At 36.6% G+C, this 13820-nt stretch overlaps 1 protein-coding gene across 3 annotated transcripts in view; it reads left to right on the top strand.

Annotated features, from left to right (window-relative positions):
* Window positions 1-1158: 1158 nt before the first annotated feature.
* Window positions 1159-13820, top strand: part of LOC143847156 (uncharacterized) — a 65280-nt gene continuing 52618 nt past the window's right edge. For all 3 annotated transcript variants that reach the window (XM_077355874.1, XM_077355873.1, XM_077355872.1), the window contains exons 1-3: window positions 1159-1311; window positions 2111-2180; window positions 2263-2392. The gene's annotated coding sequence lies outside the window, so the exon portion shown is untranslated. The remainder of the gene's footprint in view (window positions 1312-2110; window positions 2181-2262; window positions 2393-13820) is intronic.

Below are 13820 nucleotides of genomic sequence, written 5' to 3'. Positions count from 1 at the left end.
TCGTCTCTATGATGGATCAGATATCGGTCCGATCCGGTATTATTCTAATTCTAAGGTTGGGATGCTTAAGGAGAGAATCGTCTCCGAATGGCCACGAGGTTTGAAATTTCTAATTTTTTTTTTTTTTCTAATTTCCGATGTGTTTGTATCTTGTTTTGCTTTGATATGGTTTCTGGTATTGACGTAAACTAGATCACTCTTCAGAAGTTTTTTGTAATTGATCATTATGAATTTGTTGATTGGCATCCACACTTTCGAGAAACGCCTGTGTGTGTGTTTTTTTTTTTTTTTTTCATTGTATTTGATGAAAGGATAGTTATTTAGACCTATAGGAGCGCCACACGTTTAGTGTTTTGTTTCAGTTTAATGACCCCTTTCTGAACAGAAGTCATCATTTAACAGTTCAATCATGCTCCAACCATGGGGAAATTTTAGATACTGGTATTGTAAAGGAGTAAGCTTAATGGGAATATTGAATTTTATACTGTTTGTATCAGACATGGACTGATGGCCAGGCTGTGGAGATTTTTGGAGAGTGGCTCATCCATAGGAGTTCCATTTGATGATTGGTTCTGATATGTGGAGGTGAAGGTTGGGGCCTGGGGGTGGACTACCAACTTTGGTAGTCTGGTGACTCCTAACTGAGCTCAATATCAGAGTGTCATTAAACTTTGGGAGATGATAAATTCGCACCACCTGGAGAATAATTCGCACCCCTTTAACGCTGTTTGACGTCAAAAAGCGTAAAAACGAAGGTTATGTGGCAGCCTTTAACGCTGTTTGACGTCATTTGACGTTAAAGGGGTGTGGATTATCCTAAAAGGGGTGCAAATTTATCATCACCCTAAACTTTTTGCACTCAACCAAAAAGTTTTATAAGAGGAGGTGGTTTCACTTCCCCATAAAACGCGTCGCCTAGAAATCAGCCGTTCATATTTTCGTGAATGGCTGAGATTAAAAGAGAATCGTTACCGTTAGTTGTTCTTCCAACGTTTGGCGACTTTCTAATTTGCTTGGCAATTAAGCCATTAAATACAAGGAGAGGGAGAGAGCGCGACTTTCTTTCTAATTTGCCGTTAGTTATTCTTCCAACGTGGCGCGACTTTCTAATTTCGTGGGCATTAAGTCATTAATAAAAGGAAAGGGAGAGAGCACGACTTTCTAATTTGCGTGGCATTAAGCAATTAATAAAAGGAGAGAGAGAGAGAGAGAGAGAGAGAGAGAGAGCTTTTGTTTCCTTTTTGTCTCATCTTGTGACTGATATTGCAAATGAAGCTCAAGAAAAGATGTGATTCCGCTAGGGTTTATAAGGTATTTCAGTTTTCTGATTCTGTTTTTAAATCTGTCTATATGGTTGCGGAAAATCCACATGCATTTGATTTCACAAAGGATAGATCACTGGGTATGATTTTTTTTTTTAGGGTTTTATAGTTTTTTCGGCTCTTTTCTTTCATTTCTTCTAATAGAAGCAAGGGAGTAAAAAAAACAAAACGTAGCATTTGATTATATTTCTGGTGATAATATTTTACAACGATTTATTTTAATCTTAGGGTTTTCTAAGCTCTTATTTTAACATGGATTTATCTTAATTTTAGGGATAATTTTGTACAGATTAAGGCATTCCATATATTGGCTTAAAAGATATTACCAACAGAACCCATCTTCTCTCTTCTTGGTTTATTTTCTTATTTTTTTCAAATTAGGTTTGTTTTGGGGTTTGGGGTTTGAGGAAGGCTGTTTTGGAGGGGCTGAGTTTGGATCATTCGGCCGTTGAAGTAAGCTTCCAAGGAATGGAGATAATGAAACCATAATTTGGTCGTGTTTTTGTTTTCTTGCTGAAATTCCAAAGTTACAAGGATTTATCTCCCTCTTTCTCTCTCTCTATTAGCTCTTGGGTTTGTTTTAGGAATCTCTTTGAATTGCCAGTGGTAATGGGTGCTCAATATGGGTTAGATTGAACCTCTGTTTTTTGAATAAAAAATGCTATTTCATGTAGAAATGGAAATGGGTTTTTTTTTTTCACAAAATGTTTCAGAGGATTATTCTACCTCTGCGCTATGGTTGATGTAGAAAGAGTATTGTTTTGACGTTGTGATATTGTCAATTGCAGGACTGCTTCTTCTGGGTGCTCAAGTTGGGTTGGATTGGACCTCAATTTTTAATAAACTACACGGTTTCAGGTATGATTGGATTATTCTACCTTGGATCTATGGTTGTTGTAGAAAGTGTATTGTTTTGACACTCTGAGAATGTTCATTGTAGGACTGCTTTTTTTTGGGTTTGATGTAGAAGTCGTTGCCAAGTAAGGGACACGTTGCATCAATCACTGCGGATCACAGCATGGATTTAAATCAGGGTCAGAGGGGCTTTTTGCAATAATCAAACCATCCAGGTCAGGAACACTCCATGTTCTTCTCTACATACACCTTTCATTTCTTTATTAATATATTATTCTCATGAAATGCCTATCTTGTAAAGAGAGGAAAAAAATCTCACGTCCATGCCTCCTCATCACTACCATTCTATTTCTGATATCAATGAAACCCAAAAAAAAATAATTCCTCCTTCCCTTGTAAAGCTACAATTTATCCCCAAAGCAACTTTTTCCTCCAAAAATATGTCATGAATAAACTAAACATTGCCGAATTTTCAAAATACGCCTGTTTTTTTTTTTTTTTTTTTTCATTTGGTGGGAAAAGCGAGAGCATAACCATAATCGCCATCCACTTAGAATCAAGGTTTTAAAGTCCTGATATATATATATATATATATATATATATATATATATATATATATATTTTAATTTTTTTGGTTATGAAGTTCATGAAGCTGTGACCATTCAAAACCAAAAAAGTTCGTGAAGTTGTGATCGAAGTTGAATGTGTTTGAAGTTGATGAGAATAATATCAGGTGAGGGTTTCTTTTCGTTTCTGTTTGTTTTTATCGGTGGTTTTGTATGCCGGTATGCTTTTCTTTCAATTTTTCTTCACTTGGGTTTTTTTTTTTATCTTTTTATTGTTTCAATTATGTCCTTTTCCCCATATTTTTTTCTTAGTTAATCTTTGATTGGTGTTTCATTGTCTATTATTTTGTTGGTGTTGTTGAATGTTGTTGGGTTTTGGTTTATTTCTCTTGTTTTGTTTTCTTTGCTGTGGTCTTCAGTTGTTGTCGGTGAATATTGTAATACCACAGACTTTATATTCTTAAATCATTTTATCGAATTTCATGAAATATCTTTGGTTAGAAAATTTGTATGATGAAAAAATTCCTGATAATGGTCAAAATCTTTTTTGGAATCGGATACACACAATTGGTTCTAATATGTTGAGATTTAAGAGATTTATGCTGAAAATGAGGTAGATCGAAAGTCCAGTTGTATGCTGAAAGAACAAATTCCAATGGGTTTTGGAGCATTTTGGTACTGATAATATTATAGTACACGGAGATAGTGGACAAGAAGAAATAGAGGCCCATTTTGTATTTTTTCAAACAATGCAATATGGTATGCAATTGCTGAGAATCATTTTTAGTGGAAGAAGAATAACAGCTGAGTTCTTGGAGATTAAAGTGATAGAAGAATTTCAAATATGTTGAGATTTGGGAGATTTCAGTTGAAAACTGAGCTAGATCAAAAGTGTAGATGTGGGCTACAGTGCATTTTCCAATGGATTTTTTGGCATTTTGGTATTGAAACTGTCGGTATATGGAGATGGGAGACGAGAACAAATATAAGAAGCCCATTTAGTATTTTGCTAAACAATGCAATATGGTATGCACTATGCAGTTTCTGAGAATCATTGTTCGAAGAAGAAGAATGAAGATGTGAGAGATGAGTTAAATTTTTTACAAATACTTGCTTAGTAGTGCTAGTGATATGATGTGGATCGAGATTGAAGTCTTAATGAATCTATTCAAGATCAAAAGGGATCTGGCCAGGAAGAAAGGAGCCAGAGACAGATTAGTCATTTGGTTTATTAGAGTCTGAGGCCCAGGAGTTGCTATTTCAGATTGACCCTCCGCTGGATACACTCGCACACAGGCATTCGGAGGCGCGATAAGGCTTGATGGTTTAAAAGGAGATTCTCCAGTGAGGAGGGAATTTATAAAAAAAGGTATTTTTTTCTGGGTTTTGATAGGCAGGCCGTGGGGATACTGAAGAGCATGTTTTAGGATAAACCTTGGGTACTCTAGCAATATTCGGAGGCTTGATCAAGCTCATAATCAATCTGGAATTGAGATTAAGGCTTTGGTTAATGTTCAATAATAAGAATCCTGAGAAACAACTCAAAGGAAATTGAGAAGTATCTTCCCACAATGAATAGTGACTAGATCTATCTAAGACTCATCTTGGAGTTAAAACCTTTGTGAATCGGTTAAATGATGGCAGATCTTCATTGTCTTATTTAATATCTTATTCATCATAGAACTTAAAGATTCAAGTGGTTCTACAAGAACAGCATGTATTAGAAGTTTAGAACTGTGTTGCAACAGTCCTAAATCAATACTAACAATCCGATTCTATCTCTTGCTGGAAAATCTTAGATATAAACGATCCTTTACACAAAGGTGAAGATGTTACAAGGAGGATTGAAAAGAACCACAAAACTTCAATGTATGCACAGCTGCAGGAAATAGATAGGAAGCAAGGAAGGGATTTTGTATCTACTAACAATCCGATTCTATCTCTTGCTGGAAAATCTTAGATATAAACGATCCTTTACACAAAGGTGAAGATGTTACAAGGAGGATAGAAAAGAACTACAAAACTTCAATGTATGCACAGCCGTAGGAAATAGATAGGAAGCAAGGAAGGAATTTTGTATGAATGGATCTAAATAACATGGAAATATCAACCCTGAGGGTTAAATGATCAAAGACGAATTACCTGATCTAAGTGCTTCATAGTGATCTTGATTATTAATCTTTATCCACAGTTGACCTAAGTCGGTAGATCATCTTTGCCACTATATATGTTCTAAATGAAAGAAAAATCCAGAACGTAACTTGGGAAATAGGAGAAAATTTTGGAAGAAAATAGACACTACAGTGTATGATTTCCAGTAAGTTAGTAATAGGAACAAGACTGGACTACCGAGAAGATTCGTTGCATTAAATGAAAGAAAGAGGGAAATGAAAGGCCTTACTCTCCCAAGGAATTTCTCCTCCTCTCTCTCTCTCTCTCTCTCTCTCTCTCTTCTTCAAGCTCTCATCTAACCCCATAACTGTCTCCAAGCTGGAGGAGAAGAAAATTTTCAAATCTAAGAAATACTCAAAAGGAGAGCCCTCATCTTTATTTATCGAGGGAGGTAGGGGCCTTGAACGAATCCCTTGCTGCCACTTGTCCTCCTTGCCAGCTCATGGCCATTTGGAAGCTGACGTGGCATGCCATGTGCCTACATATTAGCTGCCCACCCCATTGGGTAAGGGAAGAGGATCCAACAACCCTTATGGATTGCTGCCATAGACAATCTCGAAAGGAGAAAATCTAGTGGAGAGGTTCATCATCGAGTTGAATTCAAACTCAATCTTAGAGATGACCGAATCCCAACTTTCAAATCTCTCGATGCTACTCTACAACAAATTCCCGAGTGTCCTATTAACTACACCTCCGTTTGACCATTAGTTTGCGGATGGTAAGGGGAGCTAAAATTCAAGTCGTTTCCAAGCTTCTTCCAAAGACTGCGAAAAAGGGCTCACAAGCTTAGAGCCCTATTAGATGTAATAGTCGTGGTATTTCGTGATGGCGTACAACCTTGGTGAAATACATGTTTTTTGCACAATGCTTTTGCATTCTTCAAATAAGGTTAAAATAATGGAAAAAACTTTTTTTTCTCTCTCTTAGAAATCCTATTAAAAAACCCTAGTTTTTGTTTAATACGATGTTTTCTTTTAATCCGTAGATGCTATTCTAATCCTTTTAAAACCCTAGTTTTTAATTTTTCATGATCCCAATTTGATATTTTTGTTCCATACACGCTTTTTTCCTAATGCTTGCGCATTCTTCAAATCAGGTTAAAATAAGGAAAAAACACTTTTTTCTCTCTGTTGGAAACCCTATTAAAACCCTAGTTTTTGTTTACTATGATGTTCTCTGTTATTCCGTAGATGCTATTATAATCCTTTTAAAACCGTAGTTTTTTATTTTTCATGATCCCGATCAGATCTTTTTGTTCTATACACGCTTTTTGCATAATACTATTGCATTCTTCAAATTAGGTTTAAATAAAGGAAAAAATGTTTTTTTTTTCTCTTCGAAAACTATTAAAACCTTAGTTTTTGTTTAGTATGATGTTTTCTTTTAATCTGTAGATGCTATTCTAATCCTTTTAAAACCCTAGTTTTTTGTTTTTCATGATCCCGATCAGATCTTTTTATTCCATAGACGCTTTTTTCTTAATGCTTGTGCATTCTTCAAATCAGGTGAAAATAATGGAAAAAAACTTTTTTCTCTCTCTTGGAAACCCTATTAAAAAACCCTAGTTTTTGTTTAGTATGATGTTTTCTCCTAATCCGTAGATGCTATTCCAATCCTTTTAAAACCCTAGTTTTTTGTTTTTCATGATCCCGATCAGATCTTTTTGTTCCATATACGCGTTTTGCATAATGCTTGTGCATTTTTCAAATCAGGCCAAATCAGGCTAAAATAATGGAAAAAAACCCTCTCTTTCTCTCTTCGAAACCCAATTAAAATCCTAGTTTTTGTTTAGTATGATGTTTTATTTTCATCCGTAGATGCTATTCTAATCCTTTTAAAATCCTAGTTTTTGTTTTTCATGATCCCAATCAGATCTTTTTGTTCCATACAAGTTTTTTGCATTAATGCTTTTGCATTTTTTAAAACAGGTTTAAATAATGAAAATAACTTTTTTTCTCTCTCTTGGAAACCCTATTAAAATCTTAGTTTTTGTTGAGTATGATGTTTTCTTTTAATCCGTAGATGCTATTCTAATCCTTTTAGAACTCTTGTTTTTTGTTTTTCATGATCCAGATCAGATTTTTTTGTTCCATACCCGCTTTTTGCATAATGCTCTTGCATTCTTCAAATCAGGTTAAAATAATGGAAAAAATCTTTTTCTCTCTCTCTTGGAAACACGATTAAAACCGTAGTTTTTGTTTAGTATGATATTTTCTTTTAATTCGTAGTTTTTTCGTTTTCATGATCCCGATCAGAACTTTTTGTTCCATACACGCTTTTTGCATAATGCTTTTGAATTCTTCAAATCAGGTTAAAATAATGGAAAAAACTTTTTTCTCTCTCTCTTGAAACAATATTAAAACCCTATTTTTTGTTTATTATGATGTTTTCTTTTAATCCGTAGATGCTATTCTAATCATTTTAAAACCCTAGTTTTTTATTTTTCATGATCCCGATCAGATCTTTTTCTTCCCATATACGCGTTTTGCAGAATGCTTGTGTATTCTTCAAATCATGTAATGGAATTTTTTCTCTCTCTTTCTTTGGAACCTTATTTAAATCCTAGTTCTTGTTTAGTATGATGTTTTCTTTTAATCTGTAGGTGCTATTCTAATCCTTTTAAAACCCTAGTTTTTTGTTTTTCATGATCCTGATCAGATCTGTTTCTTCCATACACGTTTTTCGATAATGCTTTTGCATACTTCAAATTAGGTTAAAATAATGAAAAAAACTTTTTTTCCTCTCTTGGAAACCCTATTAAAATCGTAGTTTTTGTTTAATATGTTGTTTTCTTTTAATCCGTAGATGCTATTCTAATCCTTTTAAAATCCTACTTTTTTGTTTTTTATGATCCCGATAAAGATCGTTTTGTTCCATACACCCATTTTGCCTAATGCTTGTGCATTCTTCAAATCAGGTTAAAATAATTGATTTTTTTTTTTATCTCTCTTCGAAACACTAGTTTTTGTTTAGTATGATGTTTTCTTTTAATCCGTAAATGCTATTCTAATCCTTTTAAAATTCTAGTTTTTTATTTTTCATGATCCTGAACAGATCTTTTTGTTCCATCTATGCTTTTTGCATTATGCTTTTGCAGTCTTCAAATTAGGTTCAAATAATGGAAAAAACGTTTTTCTCTCTCTCTCTCTCTCTCTCTCTCTCTCTTGGAAACCTTATTAAAACCCTAATTTTTGTTTAGTATGATATTTTCTTTTAATCTGCAGATGCTATTCTAATCCTTTTAAAACTCTAGTTTTTTGTTTTTAATGATCCCGATCAGATCTTTTTGTTCCATATACGCTTTTTGCTTAATGCTTGTGCATTCTTAAAATCAGGTTAAAATAGTGGATAAAACTTTTTACCCTCTCTTGGGAACCCTTTTAAACCCTAGTTTTTGTTTAGTATGATGTTTTCTTTTAATATGTAGATGCTATTCTAATCCTTTTAAAAATATTATTTTTTGTTTTTCGTGATCCCGATTAGATCTTTTTGTTCCATACATGCTTTTTGCGTAATGCTTTTGCATTCTTCAAATCAGATTAAAATAATGGAACAAACTTTTTTCTCTCATAGAAACCCTATTAAAATCCTAATTTTTTTTAGTATGATGTTTTCTTTTAATCCGTAGATTCTATTCTAATTCTTTTAAAACCCTAGTTTTTTATTTTTCATGATCCTGATTGGATCTTTTTCTTCCATACACACTTTTTCCACTATGATGCTTGTGCATTCTTCAAATCAGGTTAAAAATGGAAAGAAACTTTTTTTCTCTCTCTTTCTTGGAAACCCTACTAAAACCCTAGTTTTTGTTTGGTATGATTTCTTTTAATCCGTACATGCTATTCTAAACCTTTTAAAGACTCAGTTTTTTTCTTTTTCATGATATCGATCAGATCTTTTTGTTCCACACACGCTTTTTGCATAATGCTTTTGCATTCTTCAAATCTTGTTAAAATAATGGAAAAAACTTTTTTCTCTCTTGGAAACCCTATTAAAACCATAGTTTTTGTTTAGTATGATGTTTGCTTTTAATCCCTAAATGCTTTTCTAATCCTTTTAAAACCCTAGTTTTTTATTTTTCATTATCCTGATCAGATCTTTTTGTTCTAGATACGCTTTTTGCTTAATACTTGTGCATTCTTCAAATCTGGTTAAAAAAACAGTATTGTTTTTACAATATTGCCATATTGCCATTAGTTATAAAAACAATAAGAGACAAAAGAGTTCTGTGAAATTCATTTCTGCAGCTTGCAAACCTTTAGATACTTATTTTGCACCCAATATCTACTTTTGTCTCATGTTTCAAACAGCTTGAAGCTAAGAGTTCCAACTGAACCCAAACTTCACCATCCGATCCCTATTTAGCAAGCAACCCTTCTTAGTTGCAGAAACCTTAGTTCCAACTGAACTTGTTTATAAGAATGAAATTAAAGAGAATTTCATCAGTTTTATTTAGAATTTTTTGATATGAGACCTTGCATGCTTATGGGATTAAGCCTATAGGTTTGCGGTCGCTGCCACGTCACCGGCTCGTGCTGCCGGGTTCGGGGCTTGACAACACCGATAAAAGATGCCAGATCTGTGATAGGATCGCACCTAATGAATGTTATGAGGTGTCAACCACTCAACTACGACCTCTTTATCGATACTAACAGTCCGATTCTATCTTATTCATCATTGAACGTAAAGAATTGAATTCAAGTGGTTCTACAAGAACAACACGTATTAGAACTGTGTTGCAATAGTCCTAAATCGATACTAACAGTCCGATTCTATCTCTTGCTGGAAAATCTTAGATATAAACGATCCTTTACACAAAGGTGAAGGTGTTACAAGGAGGATTGAAAAGAACTACAAAACTTCAACGTATGCATAGATGCAAAAAATAGATATGAAGCAAGGAAGGAATTTTGTATGAATGGATCTAAAATGTATTGGACAGTAACATCGAAATATCAAGCCTGACAGTTAAATGATCAAAGGCGAATCACCTGATCTTAGTGCTTCATAATGATCTTGATTATTAATCTTTATCCACAGTTGACCTGAGTCCGTAGATCATCTTTTCCACTATATGTTCTAAAGGAAAGAAAAATCCAGAACGTAAATCGGGAAAAAGGAGAAAATTTTGGAAGAAAATAGACACTACAATGTATGATTTCCAGTAAGTTAGTAATAGGAACAAGACTGGACTACAAAGAAAATTTGTTGCATTCAATCTGAAAGAAAGAGGGAAATGAAAGGCCTTACTCTCCCAAGGAATTTCTCCTTGTGTCTCTCTCTCTCTCTCTCTCTCTCTCTCTCTCTATTGTCCTCTTCTTCATGCTCTCATCTAACCCCAGAACTGTCTCCAAGCAAGAGGATAAGAAGAAAAATTTCAAATCTCAAAAATACTCGAAAGTGCCCTCACCTTTATTTATCGAGGGAGGTAGGGGCCTTGAACGAATCCCTTGCTGCCACTTGTCCTCCTTGCCAGCTCATGGCCATTTGGAAGCTGACGTGGGATGTTATTTGGCCACAGTAGCTACCCACCCCATTGGTCAAGGGAAGAGGATCCAACGACCCCTGTGGATTGCTGCCATAGACGATTGTGAAAGGATAAAATTTAGTGGAGTGGTTCATCATTGGGTTGAATTCAAACTCAATCTGAGGGATGACCGAATCCCAACTTCCAAAGCTCTTGACGCTTCTCCACAACAAATTCCCGAGTGTCCTGTTAACTGCCTCCGTTTGACCGTTAGTCTGCATTTGGTAAGGGGAGCTAAAATTCAAGTCAGTTCCAAGCTTCTTCCAAAGACTGCCAAAAAGGGCTCACAAGCTCAAAGCCCCTCTTAGTCGTAATGGTTGTGGTATTTCATGATGGAGGTAATGAGCCTTGTTAGGGAGCACGACCTCAGGAAGAAGATAGATGTGGTGCTAGACCTCTCTCATAGGAGGCAACTCAGGTGGGAGGTCTTGAGGAAAAACATTTTGGAACTCTTAAATTACCTTCATAATTTGAGGGGATAATGCGGCCATTCCCTCATTAACACTATTTGTTGAAAAGGTAGTGGCAGCCAAGGCAAATACGACTTCAGAGTGAAAAATAAGGCAAATATGGGCCTGTTTAGGGAGCACAACTGCAGGATGAAGATCGATGTGGCGCTGAACCTCTCCCATGAGAACCAACTCAGTTGAGAGCTCTTGAGGAAAAACATTCTAGAACTCTTCAATGGCCTTCATAACTCGAGGGGATAATGTGACCACTCCCTTATTCACACTGTCTGTTGAAAAGGTAGTGGCAACTAATGCAAATATGACTTGAGAGTCCCCCATGACCACCTCAATCTCGGATCTGGAGAGACAAGTGATCCGCTTGTTAGAAGCCGGCTTATTAATTTCCCCTTTATGAGGTAAAAGAGTCTGCCGATCCTTTATTTATGAGGTAAGAGAGTCACCTTTTGTCGATCCTTAATGAAGGAATAGACATTTTTCTGTCAATCATAATGGTGTTACAATCATTTTACTTGGGATGCCCAAGAAGGACAAGACATGACATGACGCCGGCTATCTCATTATGCACCACGGACTTGTGTTTTATGGTGAAGGAGGACTCTGGTAGGTAAGAGAACTGGCCGATCCGTGAAAGGATTGTATCTCATGAATGTTTCGAGGTGTCGAACTAAGGCTGCTACGTCGTTGTCATAGGGCAGAAACTAGCTGCAGATACCTGATAACCCGAGAAGATGAGCTGTGGGGCCATCGAGACTTTTGAAAATTGACAAACAGTTTCTTCGTCTTAAAGTCCCTATGACGGTTCGGAGGTGGTCAAAATGATCTTCCTCACTCTGACTGCCAACAAAGGATATTAAAACCTGGTTCATGACCCTAATGATTATGCTCGGTGCATTTGATAGGCCGATTGGCATAGCCATGCTTTCAAATAACCTTTCCTTGGTTTTAAAGGACGTCATCCTGTCATCATCTCATGATAGCCACTCTTCAGGTCAATCTATAAGAAGACCATGGCCCCACCCAGTTGATACAATGTATCTAGCCAAGGTATGAGGGACTTGATACTTAATCATGATGAGGCTGATTGCTTGACTATCTGTCTACACACATTCTCCGATTGCCATCCGTCTTTGGCACAAGTAGGACAGGGACAACACAAGGAACTACTCTTTCTCTGATAAAGCTCTTTACAATTTTTCCAGTTTTCGACGTAGTTCCTGCTGCTCCTTAGGAGATGCGCGGTAATGGACCTTGTCAGGTAGCATATGACCTCAGAAAGATCGATGTGGCGTTGGACCTCTCTCATACCTGGCTAACTCACGTGGGAGCTCTAGAGGAAAAACATCCTTGAACTCTTCAATGACCTTTATAACTTGAGAGGATAATGTGGTCAATTCCCACATTAACACTGTCAGCTGAAAAGGTAGTTGCACAACTAAGGCAAATGTTCCGCTTCTCAGTAGGTGGCTTATTTATTTCCCCTTTATTAGGTAAGAGAGCCCCCTTCCGCTGATCCTTCATTCATGAAGGAGAGAGAATCACCTTCCGTCGATCCTTAATGAAGGAATAGACATTTTCGTCCATCATAATGGATGCTACAATCATAATTCCAGGGCCGCCAAAGAATGGCTCAACATGACGTTGATTACCTTATTCTGCACCCTGGACTTGTGTTTTATGGTTAATGTGAACTCTTGCAGGTAAGTGACCCATTGCCTTCATTCGACTTCTTCTATCCTTGTAGAGATGTAAGGGATTGATGGTCCGAATATGTCTTTCACTTAACTTTTGCTGCCCTTGTAGAAATTTAAGGGCTTGATGGTCTGAATATTGTACAAATTCCCTCCAGACCACATAATGCCATCAATAGTACGCAGGTTTTGCTATGGCAAAAAGCTTGAGGTAATATGTAGAGTACTAGAGTGCAATTCTTCCCTGCTTCTCACTGTAGTACCTAACTAGTATGGCTTGGCTCAGGAGCGCATCGATTCCCATTTTGAGGCATCACAATCTACCTCAAATACCTTAGCGAAATCGGGAAGTGCCAACAATAGATCTCTAGTCAGACAAGCCTTTTTTTTCTTCAAAGGCTCGTTGGGTTGCTGGGATCCATATAAAGTTGCCCGTCTGCATAAGATCTGTAATTGGAGCCATAATCATGTTAAACGGGTGTGTCATCACCCAGCCTAATCTACAGCTCATGCCACTCTCCAGGTCAATTTATAGGAAGACCTTGACCCCACTCAGCTGATGCAACATTTCTAGTCAAGGTAGGAGGGAATTGATACTTAATCATGACCCCACTCAGTTGATGCAACATATCTAGTCAAGGTATGAGGGCACCAATACTTAATCATGATGAGGCTGATTGCGCGATTGTCTACACACATTCTCCAAGTGCCAATTGTCTTTGGTACAAGTAGGACGGGGACAACACAAGGAACTACGCTTTCTCTGATAAAGACCTTTGCAGTTTTCCAGTTTCCGACGTAGTTCTTGCTGCTTCTTATGAGAGGCGTAGTAATGGGCCTTGTCAAGGACACGACCTCAAGATGAAGATTGATGTGGCGCTTGACCTCTCTCATAGGTGGCTAACTCATGTGGGAGCTCTAGAGGAAAACCATCATTGAGCTCTTCAATGACCTTTATAACTTGAGGGAATAATGTGGTCATTCTCTCATTAACATGGTTAGCTGAAAAGGTACTTGCGCGCAACTAAGGCAAATAGGACTTCAAGGTCCCCCATGATCTCCACAAACTCTGATCTGAAGAGGCAAGTGGTCAGCTTCTCAAAAGCTGGCTTATTAATTTCCTCTTTATTAGGTAAGAGTCCCCTTCCGCTGCTCCTTCATTTATGAGGTAAGAGAGTCACCTTCCGTCAATCCTTAATGAAGGAATAAACATTTCCCTC

This window comes from Tasmannia lanceolata, unplaced genomic scaffold, assembly GCF_043159265.1.
Source record: "Tasmannia lanceolata isolate RefF3 unplaced genomic scaffold, GAP_Taslan_0.1 ptg000015l, whole genome shotgun sequence".
NCBI lineage: Eukaryota > Viridiplantae > Streptophyta > Magnoliopsida > Canellales > Winteraceae > Tasmannia > Tasmannia lanceolata.
This window is presented reverse-complemented; position numbering and strand designations above follow the sequence as displayed.